The 13618-nt window shown below is 43.6% G+C and overlaps 2 non-coding genes and 1 pseudogene across 2 annotated transcripts; all 3 read right to left on the bottom strand.

The window, feature by feature from the left end:
• Positions 1-560: 560 nt before the first annotated feature.
• On the bottom strand, positions 561-10007 carry LOC121467491 (annotated as a pseudogene).
• A 355-nt stretch (positions 10008-10362) lies between these two features.
• Positions 10363-10541, bottom strand: LOC121467492. Its single transcript, XR_005977544.1, has one exon. It is a non-coding gene; the product is annotated as a 5.8S ribosomal RNA (ribosomal RNA).
• A 737-nt stretch (positions 10542-11278) lies between these two features.
• On the bottom strand, positions 11279-13272 carry LOC121467490. The gene has a single exon (XR_005977543.1). It is a non-coding gene; the product is annotated as a small subunit ribosomal RNA (ribosomal RNA).
• Between the last annotated feature and the right edge of the window lie 346 nt (positions 13273-13618).

Raw genomic sequence — 13618 nt, 5'->3', positions numbered from 1 at the left:
TATGCGTCACTAAGTAAATGACGATTCATTTGGCTACCAAAAAAGACTTGTAGTAAGACTCTTTTAATTTGACATTTTATTATATGCGTCACTAAGTAGATGACGATTCATTTGGCTACCAAAAAGACTTGTGTAGTTTTTAGATTCATATTTTTCATATTAAAATATGTTTATTTATATGGCTTTATAATTCTTTCTTCTTTAATATGCATAGATATCATTTCATTTGCCTTTAATAAGAGACATAAGTTTTGCTATCAAGCAAGACTTATTATATTTTGACAATTTATATCTGCGTCACTAAATAGATGACGATAGAACATTAGGCTACTGTATGTGACTTATACTCTTAAGATATATAATATCACACATTCGCGTCACTATTAAGATGACGATGCATTTGGCTACCTGTTTAATTAGGTTATATCTAATCCATATCATATTTAACCTCCTCCTCCTAATAAAATATATAAATAATATATAACAACAAAAACTATCAAACATATATGATGATAATTTAAATTGATTATGTTATATATTATATATATATATATTTATTATCGAATCATCAAGCAAAGGATAAGCTTCAGTGGATCGCAGTATGGCAGCTGCTCAACCACTTACAACACCTTGCCTGTTACAAAAGTCGTTTACAATTGATTCTAGGCTTTGTCATTGTATTAAATAATGTTTTTATATGTAACTAGCGCGGCATCAGGTGATCGAAGATCCTCCCAATTTACTATGTTACAAATTACATTGGCATCACATCCATTGTCGTTCATAAAATAAATTATAAACTTTAAATGGTTTAGAAAGCCATACAATGCAAATTGCCCCTTATTTATCATTGCAGTCCAGCACGGATACGACCTTAGAGGCGTTCAGGCATAATCCAACGGACGTAGCGTCATACCACTGTTCGCTCGAACAAGTATTGTGCCATTGGTCCGTACCTGCGGTTCCTCTCGTACTACGCAGGAATGCTGTCGCAACAACGTTTTGTCATTAGTAGGGTAAAACTAACCTGTCTCACGACGGTCTAAACCCAGCTCACGTTCCCTTGCATGGGTGAACAATCCAACGCTTGGTGAATTTTGCTTCACAATGATAGGAAGAGCCGACATCAAAGGATCAAAAAGCGACGTCGCTATGAACGCTTGGCCGCCACAAGCCAGTTATCCCTATGGTAACTTTTCTGACACCTCTTGTTAAAAACTCTTTAAACCAAAAGGATCGATAGGCCGAGCTTTTGCTGTCCCTGTGTGTACTGAACACCGAGATCAAGTCAGCATTTGCCCTTTTGCTCTATGTGTGGTTTCTGTCCGCACTGAGCTGGCCTTGGGACACCTCCGTTATTATTTGAGAGATGTACCGCCCCAGTCAAACTCCCTACCTGGCAATGTCCTTGAATTGGATCATACCTGAGTAATTGGAGTTATACCAAATTTTCAAATCAAAAATACATAAATGCACTCCTTTTATTAAAGAATTTGTTTGCGATTATATAACAAACTCGTGATACTTTGATCAAGAAGCTTGCATCAAAACCCAATACCATAAGATATAATAAATATATCCGTATAATGGCTAGGAAATGATACACGTTCCATTTAATCAAGTAAGTAAGGAAACAATAAGAGTAGTGGTATTTCATTGGCGATACCAAACCGAGGTCTAATATCTCCCACTTATTCTACACCTCTTATGTCTCCTTACACTGCCAGATTAGAGTCAAGCTCAAAAGGGTCTTCTTTCCCCGCTAATTATTCCAAGCCCGTTCCCTTGGCTGTGGTTTCGCTAGATAGTAGATAGGGACAGGTGTAAATCAGATCTCTCCGACACTTATTTTACGTGGCGTGTTCCACACTGAAGGGATTACAACCACGGCACTCTAATATACCCACAAGTTGATATATCATGCACCCACAAGTGAGTACATAACACACCCACAAGTGAGTATATAGTGCATGTGTCTAGATTAAGCGCCAGACCAACGCCCCGGACTAGAAGCTATAGCTATGTACATAGCAACCACCCCGGTGTCAATTCGAGTGTTTACTTGTCGGGCAAACACTCCCCCTTGCTGAGGGGCGAGATCATCTAAAATCTCTACTGCTCTATGGGTCACAGCACCCGAGTTGTATAACGCAACTCCACGTCGAACCCGAGAGTTCTACCCGCGATATGGGTGTCAACCACAGCCACCACGATACTCCCACAAGGGGGCCGACCTCAATGGGCAGCCTTGGAACTGCCCAACCCGTGGTACCGAAATTAAGGGCTCGGTAGGCCCTCCCCTTTGGCTCCGACAAGCCCGGATAGGGTGCCCCAGTGCCAAATTAGTCGCCTCCTACGACAAGCAATGGCGAGCTGTGGCAGAATTCTTCGCCGCTAACCACACAGCAAGGAAGTTGGGCTAAATGCCCCTCCTGCGGTCGAACACCTCTTCAGCGAACTCCGTCAATCGCTGCATCCTCTCCTCGTCCTCCAGAATTCCTTCGAATATCCAGTTTTCGCCAACGCGCCGCACACCAAGTCCATCGAGGTCGCGCAAGTCTGCATATAACGGACAAGCACATAAAATGTGCTCCCAGTCCTCATTTGGATCGCCACATGAGCATGCGGCAGTATCGCTGAGGGCTCTCCTGTGCAGAAATGCATTGAACGATCCGTGCCCTGTGAGCAAGAATCCCGTACGCATCGGGAACCCAAAATTTGGATTCCGATAGATGAGCCTGACATCTGGTACGAATTTGTTGGTCACCCGTCCTGGTGCATCAACATCGTCCCATCTGTCCTGCCAGTCCAGCAGTAGGCAATCGTCTATCCGCACCATTCGTTGCTCCCAGCTTAGACCTGTGAGGTCTTCGCCGTAGGTCCAGTCGTACTCCTCCAGCGGGTATCCACGTTTGAGTTTGTATTTGACTGCTATTTTCATAGCAGCCAAATCAAACGGGGGAGCTCCAGCAAGCACCTGCAGTGCCAGGGTTGACACTGTTCGGCATACCGGAAGGCATCCAAGTAGGATCAGCCTTTGGCAGGCATTTAGACGCATTTTTGCGACTACTTGCCTTGCCGTGGCGTACCACACCGAGGCACCAAATAGCGCGCATGGCGCCATGAGTCCGGCATATATGGTCCGCCTGGCTCGAGGACTGAATCCCCAGTCAGCTCGAAGCACACGCGCCAAAGCTCCAACGACTCCAGTCATTCGCTCCTTCAGCAGTACGATGTGCTTGAGAAAACTCATGCGCTCGCTGACTGTGATGCCAAGGTACCGGCAGCTGCTAACGTATGGTAGATTTGCTCCTGCAAATCTTACCGACGGACTCCGGTTAAGGGAACCTTTTAACAGCATTATGACCGTCTTGCTGGTGGAAACGGCAACGCCAATTTCCACTCCCCACGTTTCTACGATGGACATCAGTTGCGCTCCTTTTTCCTCTAGATTTCTTCGACTGTTTCCTTCGACGAGTAGCAACAGATCATCCGCGTACGCACTCAAAGTGCAGTACGGCTCAAGGCGCTGTAGCAGTACATCCATCAGAATGTCCCATATGAATGGGCCACTGATTGACCCCTGCGGGCAACCTCTAGTTACAGAGACATTGACTGTCCCATAACTGCTTTTGATCGTTGCGCCCCGGCCGGAGAAAAGCTCTGCCACAAGCTCATTTCTCGGCATCCCAGGGTATCTAGCTGGCGCAGCGCAGCGCTCCATTCGACGTTGTCAAATGCTCCTTTGAAGTCCACGAAGATCCCGAGCACGTATACTGCCGGGGAGGCACGGACGCTGCTCATAACGTGTCTCCAAGCATCCTCCACACATCGTCCTTGGCGAAAACCGAACTGCCATCTGCATCCTTCCGGAAGAACTTCTTTCACACGATTAACCATGATGGCCTCGAGCACCTTTCCAAAAACTGGAAGCAAGCAGATCCCCCGATAGGAAGATGGCTCACATTTATCCTTGTTGGGTCCCTTGAGCAGTGCCACTACACGTGGACACTTCCACTCACTGGGAAAGTACCCCAACCGAATACAGCGGGAAAACAACGCCGTTAGGTGCTCAGGAATGGCGCGCCAGACTGCCTTGCAGATTGTGCCGTTGATGCCATCCATGCCGGGAGAGCGTCTGCTCTTCAGCTTGGCGACACAAGCAGCAATCTCGGCCACTTCAAGGGTCGGTGGGACATCCTGCGGTAAGGCAATCGGTGCATCAGACTCCGCAACTGGGAAAAAGTTACGAAGGAGCACTCGCGCACAGTCACCCCAATCAGTGACCAGCTCGCCATTTACACGCAGGCACCCAATCTCCGTCCGTTTTCGACCTCGGCAAATCTTGTAGACACGCCCCCAGGGATCGTGCGAATTCTCTCCAACAAAGCGTCTCCAGTGGTCCTCCTTAGTGTTCAGGATGAGCTTTTTGTAATCGGCTGAGGCAAGCCTCAACTCGATCACAAGCCGCTCAATCTCGTCCACGTCTCCACGACGGCGAGCATCCTGTACACGGCGTCGGAGTCTCCTGACTCTGCGGCGCCCTGCGCTAAGGTCAGCGGTCCACCAGCCCACTCTTCTCCTCGGTTGTCCAGGTGTCCTTCGGCCCAGGGCAAGATCGCACACATCGTGGACAATCTGCCGCAAGGTCGAAACCTGGTCGTCCAACGGCGATTCAAAAAGTTCTTCCGGAATTTCAGCTGCTCTCCTCACTATCTCCTGTTCGAACAATCGCCAACGTGCATTGGAGAAGTTCCAGGACGGCACAGGAGGTACACCCTCGATCGCGTTAGTGGTGGTCAAGGTGGCCTCAACATAAATAATGTTGTGGTCACTTGGCCCCCACTCGTCCACTCTCCATTCATATGTGGCCCACATATTCGCTGCATTGTTGGCAATTGTCACGTCAATATCGCTGTGGAATCCTCTCATGTTATTGAACGTGTATACCTCGCTAGGCTGGTTAAGGGCGATGGCTCCCTTCTCCAGTATCCACTCACACAACAGCTCACCCCGAGAGTAGTTAGCGTGTCTCTCAGCAAAGTGAGAGAGTTTGCTAAACCACATGGGGGATGCTGCATTCGCATCCAGTCCAAGGATTGCGGGAGTTCTGCTGGCCTGCAGCAGAAACGCATCCATATACCTGAGGTACGGCTCTAGCGGAAAACCGAACCGGCAGTATGCGGAGCAAAGGAAGATTGAGCCAAAACTCCCTTGCAGCCTCACGCATACGCCAAACTCCGTGGTGAGGGGCTCCACTGGCATGCAGATGGCATCGTGATGGTCCACAGCAATGGCTGCATCTCCACTCGGATTCGAAAAGACCCTTTGCCCTGCGGGCAGCCTTCCCAAAAACTCGGCTCCGAGGTACGGCTCCTGTAGCAGTGCGAACAGGCAATTTGACTGTCGCATTCTGACTAGAGCGTCGGACATCGCAACTTCGCCACGACCACAGTTTGCTTGGATGAAGCTAAACATTAATGTCTAGCATTCACCCTCGCCAGCACCGCCGCATACACAGGACAACCCGGCGAGAGCATATGATGCCCCGACGGGTAGCCCTTGAAGCGGCAATTCCGGCAGTCCGTCGGATTGGTGCAGCCTCGCGCACTGTGGCCGGCCTGTCCGCACTGGCGGCACACATTCTCCTTGTATCGGCACTGCGCGACTTTGTGGTCAAAGCCAACGCATCTGTGGCACGCGTAAGTACGCACCAGCGCTCGGCAGTTATAGGCAAACCAGCCGATATACGCCTTGCCTCCGTCCAGGATCTCCAAAGCAATGGCATTCACCTCAAGCGTCACATTTACTGTGGCGCCATCAGCTGCAGTCCACGGCTTCTCCAGGTGCACCGCCTTTTCAAACGCAGCCAAGTCCATCACTTCTGCGAAGTTGTTCTTATACAGCTCCTTCATAAAGTCAGCCGGCGTCGTGGCCGTGTCCACGTTGCTCACCACTACTTTGGGTCGCTGCGCAGGGTTCTGTTGCACCTCCAGGCCAACTTCGCCGAACCTCTTGCTTGCGACAACCTTTTTTATTTCTCCTGACGAGGGGGTGCGGATTATGGCACCGCCACGCGCAAGCCCTCTCACCTCGTGCAGGCGAACACCAAGCGTAGGGGCAATCTCCTTGCGCACCTTCTCTGCAACCTGGTTGCCCGTGACGCTTGGGTCCTTGCTGACTACAACAGCAGACCAAGTCTCACGAGGCTTCCTCGGCGCAGGAACCGGAGCAGCATGCGGCACCGGAAGGCTCGGATACGCAGCTGCATATCCGGTGGGCGGCAATGAGACCACAGCTGGCGCGACAACGGGCGTAGGAGGAGCAAGCGATTGCCGCTTACTCATCTCCTCGAGGACGGCGTTACGCATTGCCAGCGAAAGCACCATCTCCTCGTACCTATTCAGGCTACGCATCATCGCGCTAGCCTGCGAAGTGTTCAACTTCAGCGACACCACATTGGTCACAAACTCATCCCTTATTTGGGAGAGCTCACTCGCGACCGTTGACGAATCGTCAATACGATGTTTGACCATCGACTTAGCGGCAGTGGGCACAGCAGGAACAACGAATCCGGTGGCTTGAGCAGCACGAGGGGGGGCAACAACATCTTCCACAGCCGCAGCACTGTTTGCAACTCTGGCGAGAGTGGCGGCGATGGCGGCTTCCATGGACGTAGACGGTCCCTCAAGCGAGGAAAGCGCCTCATCAAAATCCGGCTCCGGTAAGCCCATACTACCGTGAATGGCAGCCACCTTGGCCTGCGAAACGGACCCCGGCGGCGCCTTGGTCCGCTTGCCTTTAGGGCGACTTCTACCTCTAGCAGCACTGCTTGCCCGACTGCTTGCACTCTTGTCGCTGTCCGACATCTCCATATTGGCGCCCTCTGGAGGGGGCACCGACGCCATCTATCGCCCTTTTCTCGGACTCAATAAGCTTGTACACTTACCAAGATCCGATACTCGATCCAGCAGACGAGGTGGCAACTCCGAAATTAGTCGGGACACACACCCGCTAAACAGCTGTTCGACAGCTGGCTGTGCACAGCTCTGTTCTCTCTCAGAGAGCGACGCGCTCTCTTTTCCCAAAACGCACGTGGCGCAAGTGGAAAATTACCAGACGAAAAGCTCGATTTTCCGCGAAAATACGCAATGCACAATCGCGAAAAACACACCAAGCACTTTCCAGGTGAAACCCTTTCAGGAAATTCACTTTTTAGGAATTTATTCCGTCTACTTCTCTCGAAATCGAAAAATCAACCGGAGCGCACGAAAAACACGTCTGATAGGGACAGTAGGAATCTCGTTAATCCATTCATGCGCGTCACTAATTAGATGACGAGGCATTTGGCTACCTTAAGAGAGTCATAGTTACTCCCGCCGTTGACCCGCGCTTACTTGAATTTCTTCACTTTGACATTCAGAGCACTGGGCAGAAATCACATTGTGTCAACACCCGCTAGGGCCATCACAATGCTTTGTTTTAATTAGACAGTCGGATTCCCCAAGTCCGTGCCAGTTCTGAATTGATTGTTAATTGATAATCGTTATAATTAATAAGAACTAATTGGTTTGACCCAATTAGTATTCTTAAAAATTTTAGCAAGAAAGTTCCACAATTGGCTACGTAACTAAACTATCCGGGGAACAAGTAACTTCCATAAATGAAAGAAACTCTATTTACCCAGAACGAGCACATAAACCATGTTATTGTTTCCCAATCAAGCCCGACTATCTCAATCTTCAGAGCCAATCCTTATCCCGAAGTTACGGATCTAATTTGCCGACTTCCCTTACCTACATTATTCTATCGACTAGAGACTCTTCACCTTGGAGACCAGCTGCGGATATTGGTACGGCCTGTTGAGAAGTTTGCGTGTCCCCACCATAAATTTTCAAGGTCCGAGGAGAAAATATCGACACAACAGTATATGTCATGCTCTTCTAGCCCATCTACCATATCTCTCTGCGAAAGACTTCCATGGTAGTACGGCTATAAAACAGAAAAGAAAACTCTTCCGATATCTCTCGACGGCTTCTTTATGGTCGTTCCTGTTGCCAGGATGAGCACGAGGCCCATATTTAATAACAAACGGATACTCAACAGGTTACGGAATTGGAACCGTATTCCCTTTCGTTCAAAATTATTCAAGTATATTATTTTTGCCTTTTATTATTATTTGTGTTTCTTAATAGTTTGCTTTTTGTTTTACTTGAAAATTTTCGGCTTTCGCCTTGAACTTAGGACCGACTAACTCGTGATCAACCACTGTTCACACGAAACCCTTCTCCACTTCAGTCCTCCAAGGTCTCATTCGATTATTTGCTACTACCACCAAGATCTGTACCAATGGCAGCTCCATGCAGGCTTACGCCAAACACTTCTACGCATACCATTGTACCTTCCTACTCACTAAAGTTTCAAAATTTATATTACAAGTAATATAAATCATCTACTTTAGCGGTAATGTATAGGTATACAACTTAAGCGCCATCCATTTTAAGGGCTAGTTGCTTCGGCAGGTGAGTTGTTACACACTCCTTAGCGGATTTCGACTTCCATGATCACCGTCCTGCTGTTTTAAGCAACCAACGCCTTTCATGGTATCTGCATGAGTTGTTAATTTGGGCACCGTAACATTACGTTTGGTTCATCCCACAGCGCCAGTTCTGCTTACCAAAAGTGGCCCACTGGGCACATTATATCATAACCTTAAACTTCATATCAAGAAAGTTAAGGTTCTTACCCATTTAAAGTTTGAGAATAGGTTAAGATCGTTTCGACCCTAAGGCCTCTAATCATTCGCTTTACCAGATAAGATTATTTTATATAACATTAAAATGCACCAGCTATCCTGAGGGAAACTTCGGAAGGAACCAGCTACTAGATGGTTCGATTGGTCTTTCGCCCCTATACTCAATTCTGACAATCGATTTGCACGTCAGAACTGTTTCGGTCTTCCATCAGGGTTTCCCCTGACTTCAACCTGATCAAGTATAGTTCACCATCTTTCGGGTCACAGCATATATGCTCAAGGTACGTTCCAGTTAGAGGCATAAATAATATAAATATCATTATACATAACTATATAGAACGCCCCGGGATTGTGTTAATTAGCTATAAATAGTTAAAAAACTAATCCCATTATTAGTCAAGTTAATTACGCTATTAGGTTTATATCCCAATAACTTGCACATATGTTAGACTCCTTGGTCCGTGTTTCAAGACGGGTCCCGAAGGTATCCTGAATCTTTCGCATTGTTAATCATACAAGTGCTTATAATAAACACAAAAATCAATGATAATTATGCCATTATATAATTCCGAAAAATTAACGCACTGTATTCATATAAATCTATCAACACTTTATCAAATTAATGACATTTAATCTGTGTTAAAACGCAAGCATTTTAATTGGATTAAACTATAAGCCATATTTTATGATAAATTTTGTATGTTAATAGATTACAATGTCCTTATATGGAAAAAATGCACACTATTATCATAATATTGTTTAAATATTACAATTTTAATGATGAATTTTCCATAATGGATATTCAGGTTCATCGGGCTTAACCTCTAAGCAGTTTCACGTACTGTTTAACTCTCTATTCAGAGTTCTTTTCAACTTTCCCTCACGGTACTTGTTTACTATCGGTCTCATGGTTATATTTAGTTTTAGATGGAGTTTACCACCCACTTAGTGCTGCACTATCAAGCAACACGACTCTTTGGAAACATCATCTAGTAATCATTAACGTTATACGGGCCTGGCACCCTCTATGGGTAAATGGCCTCATTTAAGAAGGACTTAAATCGTTAATTTCTCATACTAGAATATTGACGCTCCATACACTGCATCTCACATTTGCCATATAGACAAAGTGACTTAGTGCTGAACTGATTTCTTTTCGCTCGCCGCTACTAAGAAAATCCTTGTTAGTTTCTTTTCCTCCCCTAATTAATATGCTTAAATTCAGGGGGTAGTCCCATATGAGTTGAGGTTGTATATAACTTTTTATTAATTAATTCTTTAAATATAATGAGAAAACATTTTATAAATTCGATAATTATAAAGAACCAACGAAGAGCAATAACATTTCCAATAGCTTTCGAATTTCTAATCATTAATAAGAGACAATTCTAGATGAAAAATATTTCAACATTTTTTATGCTAGACATTTCTCAGTATCATTTGATTGAAAACGAAAATATTTTTCTTCGTTTATCACATCCATTGTGAGTTAATGTTTTTCATATATTTTTTAATATTATGAATAATAAATAATTATCCAATAATATACCATGTGCTTATAAATTTTATTTAAAAATTTTATAAACAACTTAATTAGCATAGTCTTACAACCCTCAACCATATGTAGTCCAAGCAGCACTATAAAATTAATTAAAGTACATAACAGCATGGACTGCGATATGCGTTCAAAATGTCGATGTTCATGTGTCCTGCAGTTCACACGATGACGCACAGTTTGCTGCGTTCTTCATCGACCCATGAGCCGAGTGATCCACCGCTTAGAGTTTTATAATATTTGTTTTTTTAATTTCGTCAATTGTGTTTTTATTGAAAGAAATTAAAAATACACCATTTTACTGGCATATATCAATTCCTTCAATAAATGTATTTTTATACCTAAAATAAATGTTGCGAAATGTCTTAGTTTCATATAAACAATATAATACCAATTTTCATTTTTCATTTTATTTCTATTTAAGTTTGATATATATTGCATTTTATATAAAACATTAACCTGATTATTAACCGGGTACAACATTATATATTTTAGGTTGTTGCATTAACCAATGTATGCCCATAACTTAGATGAACAATACATATGCGCAACGCGTGTATATTATGGTCCATATACACACAAAGTAATTATATTATATTCTATTATATATTATATATTTAACATATCGTATATATATCTTCTATCTATCTGTATCTCTAATCGATTGGCCAGGTCGATTTTTATTTTATGGACATCAGAGCCTCCGCCCACGACTCGTAATTGATATCTCATAATAATTACTCGGCATTGGACACCATTTGCTCGAGCTATTTAAGTCCATAGGACTATACTTTTCTTTCATTAAAACGCTTTAAATTAGATAAGATATTTTTGATATATTTTTTGACATATTTATATATATATATATATATAGATTATATAATATAATATATTTTTTGGCAAATTTATTTTTTTTTGTATTATTAAATAATACAAAATTTTGTGTTAACGGTAAAGATATTATACAATAATGATCCTTCCGCAGGTTCACCTACGGAAACCTTGTTACGACTTTTACTTCCTCTAAATAATCAAGTTCGGTCAACTTTTGCGAAACAACCGTAACACGCAAGGCGTCACAGTGATCACGTCCGGAGACCTCACTAAATAATTCAATCGGTAGTAGCGACGGGCGGTGTGTACAAAGGGCAGGGACGTAATCAATGCGAGTTAATGACTCACACTTACTGGGAATTCCAAGTTCATGTGAACAGTTTCAGTTCACAATCCCAAGCATGAAAGTGGTTCAGCGGTTTACCCGGACCTCTCGGTCTAGGAAATACACGTTGATACTTTCATTGTAGCGCGGTGCAGCCCAGGACATCTAAGGGCATCACAGACCTGTTATTGCTCAATCTCATTATTGCTAGACGCAATTTGTCCATTTAAGAAGCTAGTGTCCTTATAATGGGACAAACCAACAGGTACGGCTCCACTTATATAAACACATTCAAACACAATAAACATTTTACTGCCACCATGAATGAAGGCTATATAAGCTTCAACACCATAATCCTGAAGATATCTATTTAATATATTTGAGTCTCGTTCGTTATCGGAATTAACCAGACAAATCACTCCACGAACTAAGAACGGCCATGCACCACCACCCATAGATTCGAGAAAGAGCTATCAATCTGTCTTACACACTTATGTTCGGACCTGGTAAGTTTTCCCGTGTTGAGTCAAATTAAGCCGCAGGCTCCACTCCTGGTGGTGCCCTTCCGTCAATTCCTTTAAGTTTCAGCTTTGCAACCATACTTCCCCCGGAGCCCAAAAGCTTTGGTTTCCCGGGAAGCGACTGAGAGAGCCATAAAAGTAGCTACACCCAATTGCTAGCTGGCATCGTTTATGGTTAGAACTAGGGCGGTATCTGATCGCCTTCGAACCTCTAACTTTCGTTCTTGATTAATGAAAACATCTTTGGCAAATGCTTTCGCTTAAGTTAGTCTTACGACGGTCCAAGAATTTCACCTCTCGCGTCGTAATACTAATGCCCCCAAACTGCTTCTATTAATCATTACCTCTTGATCTGAAAACCAATGAAAGCAGAACAGAGGTCTTATTTCATTATCCCATGCACAGAATATTCAGGCATTTGAAGCCTGCTTTAAGCACTCTAATTTGTTCAAAGTAATTGTACCGGCCCACAATAACACTCGTTTAAGAGCACTAATGCAGGTTTTTAAATAGGAGGAACATATGAAAAAATACAAGTATTTAAACATATATAAGAACTCCACCGGTAATACGCTTACATACATAAAGGTATAGTACTAACCACAATTGTAAGTTGTACTACCCGTATGAAGCACAAGTTCAACTACGAACGTTTTAACCGCAACAACTTTAATATACGCTATTGGAGCTGGAATTACCGCGGCTGCTGGCACCAGACTTGCCCTCCAATTGGTCCTTGTTAAAGGATTTAAAGTGTACTCATTCCAATTACAGGGCCTCGGATATGAGTCCTGTATTGTTATTTTTCGTCACTACCTCCCCGAGCTGGGAGTGGGTAATTTACGCGCCTGCTGCCTTCCTTAGATGTGGTAGCCGTTTCTCAGGCTCCCTCTCCGGAATCGAACCCTGATTCCCCGTTACCCGTTGCAACCATGGTAGTCCTAGATACTACCATCAAAAGTTGATAGGGCAGACATTTGAAAGATCTGTCGTCGGTACAAGACCATACGATCTGCATGTTATCTAGAGTTCAACCAGTATAACGATCTTGCGATCGCTTGGTTTTAGCCTAATAAAAGCACATGTCCCATAAGGTTCATGTTTTAATTGCATGTATTAGCTCTAGAATTACCACAGTTATCCAAGTAACTGTTAACGATCTAAGGAACCATAACTGATATAATGAGCCTTTTGCGGTTTCACTTTTAATTCGTGTGTACTTAGACATGCATGGCTTAATCTTTGAGACAAGCATATAACTACTGGCAGGATCAACCAGAATAATGTTTTTAATTCATATTACTTTCATATTTTTTAAAATAGAAATTAGTAATACAAAATTTATTATAGAGTATTTTTCTTTAAATTGCATTTAGGAGGGAGGAAAATAATCTTGATACGAATATGGCTATCTTTGTTTAGCTTCATAATCGTTTTAAAATTCTTTATATTTGTTACACGCCACGTTTGCCCACAGTAACTAGAATTTTTTCATATATAATTCTATAATATAATTCATATTTACATATTTCATTTTAAAATATCATTTTATTTCGCCATACATATATATTTCACACATGTACCAATTATTTTTGATTAACCAATATAAATATTGAGTTAAATCATTT

The sequence above is a fragment of the Drosophila elegans genome, unplaced genomic scaffold, assembly GCF_018152505.1.
Source record: "Drosophila elegans isolate 14027-0461.03 unplaced genomic scaffold, ASM1815250v1 contig_416, whole genome shotgun sequence".
Lineage (NCBI taxonomy): Eukaryota > Metazoa > Arthropoda > Insecta > Diptera > Drosophilidae > Drosophila > Drosophila elegans.
Note: the sequence above shows the minus strand (reverse complement) of the source record. Positions and strands in the feature narration are given on the sequence as shown.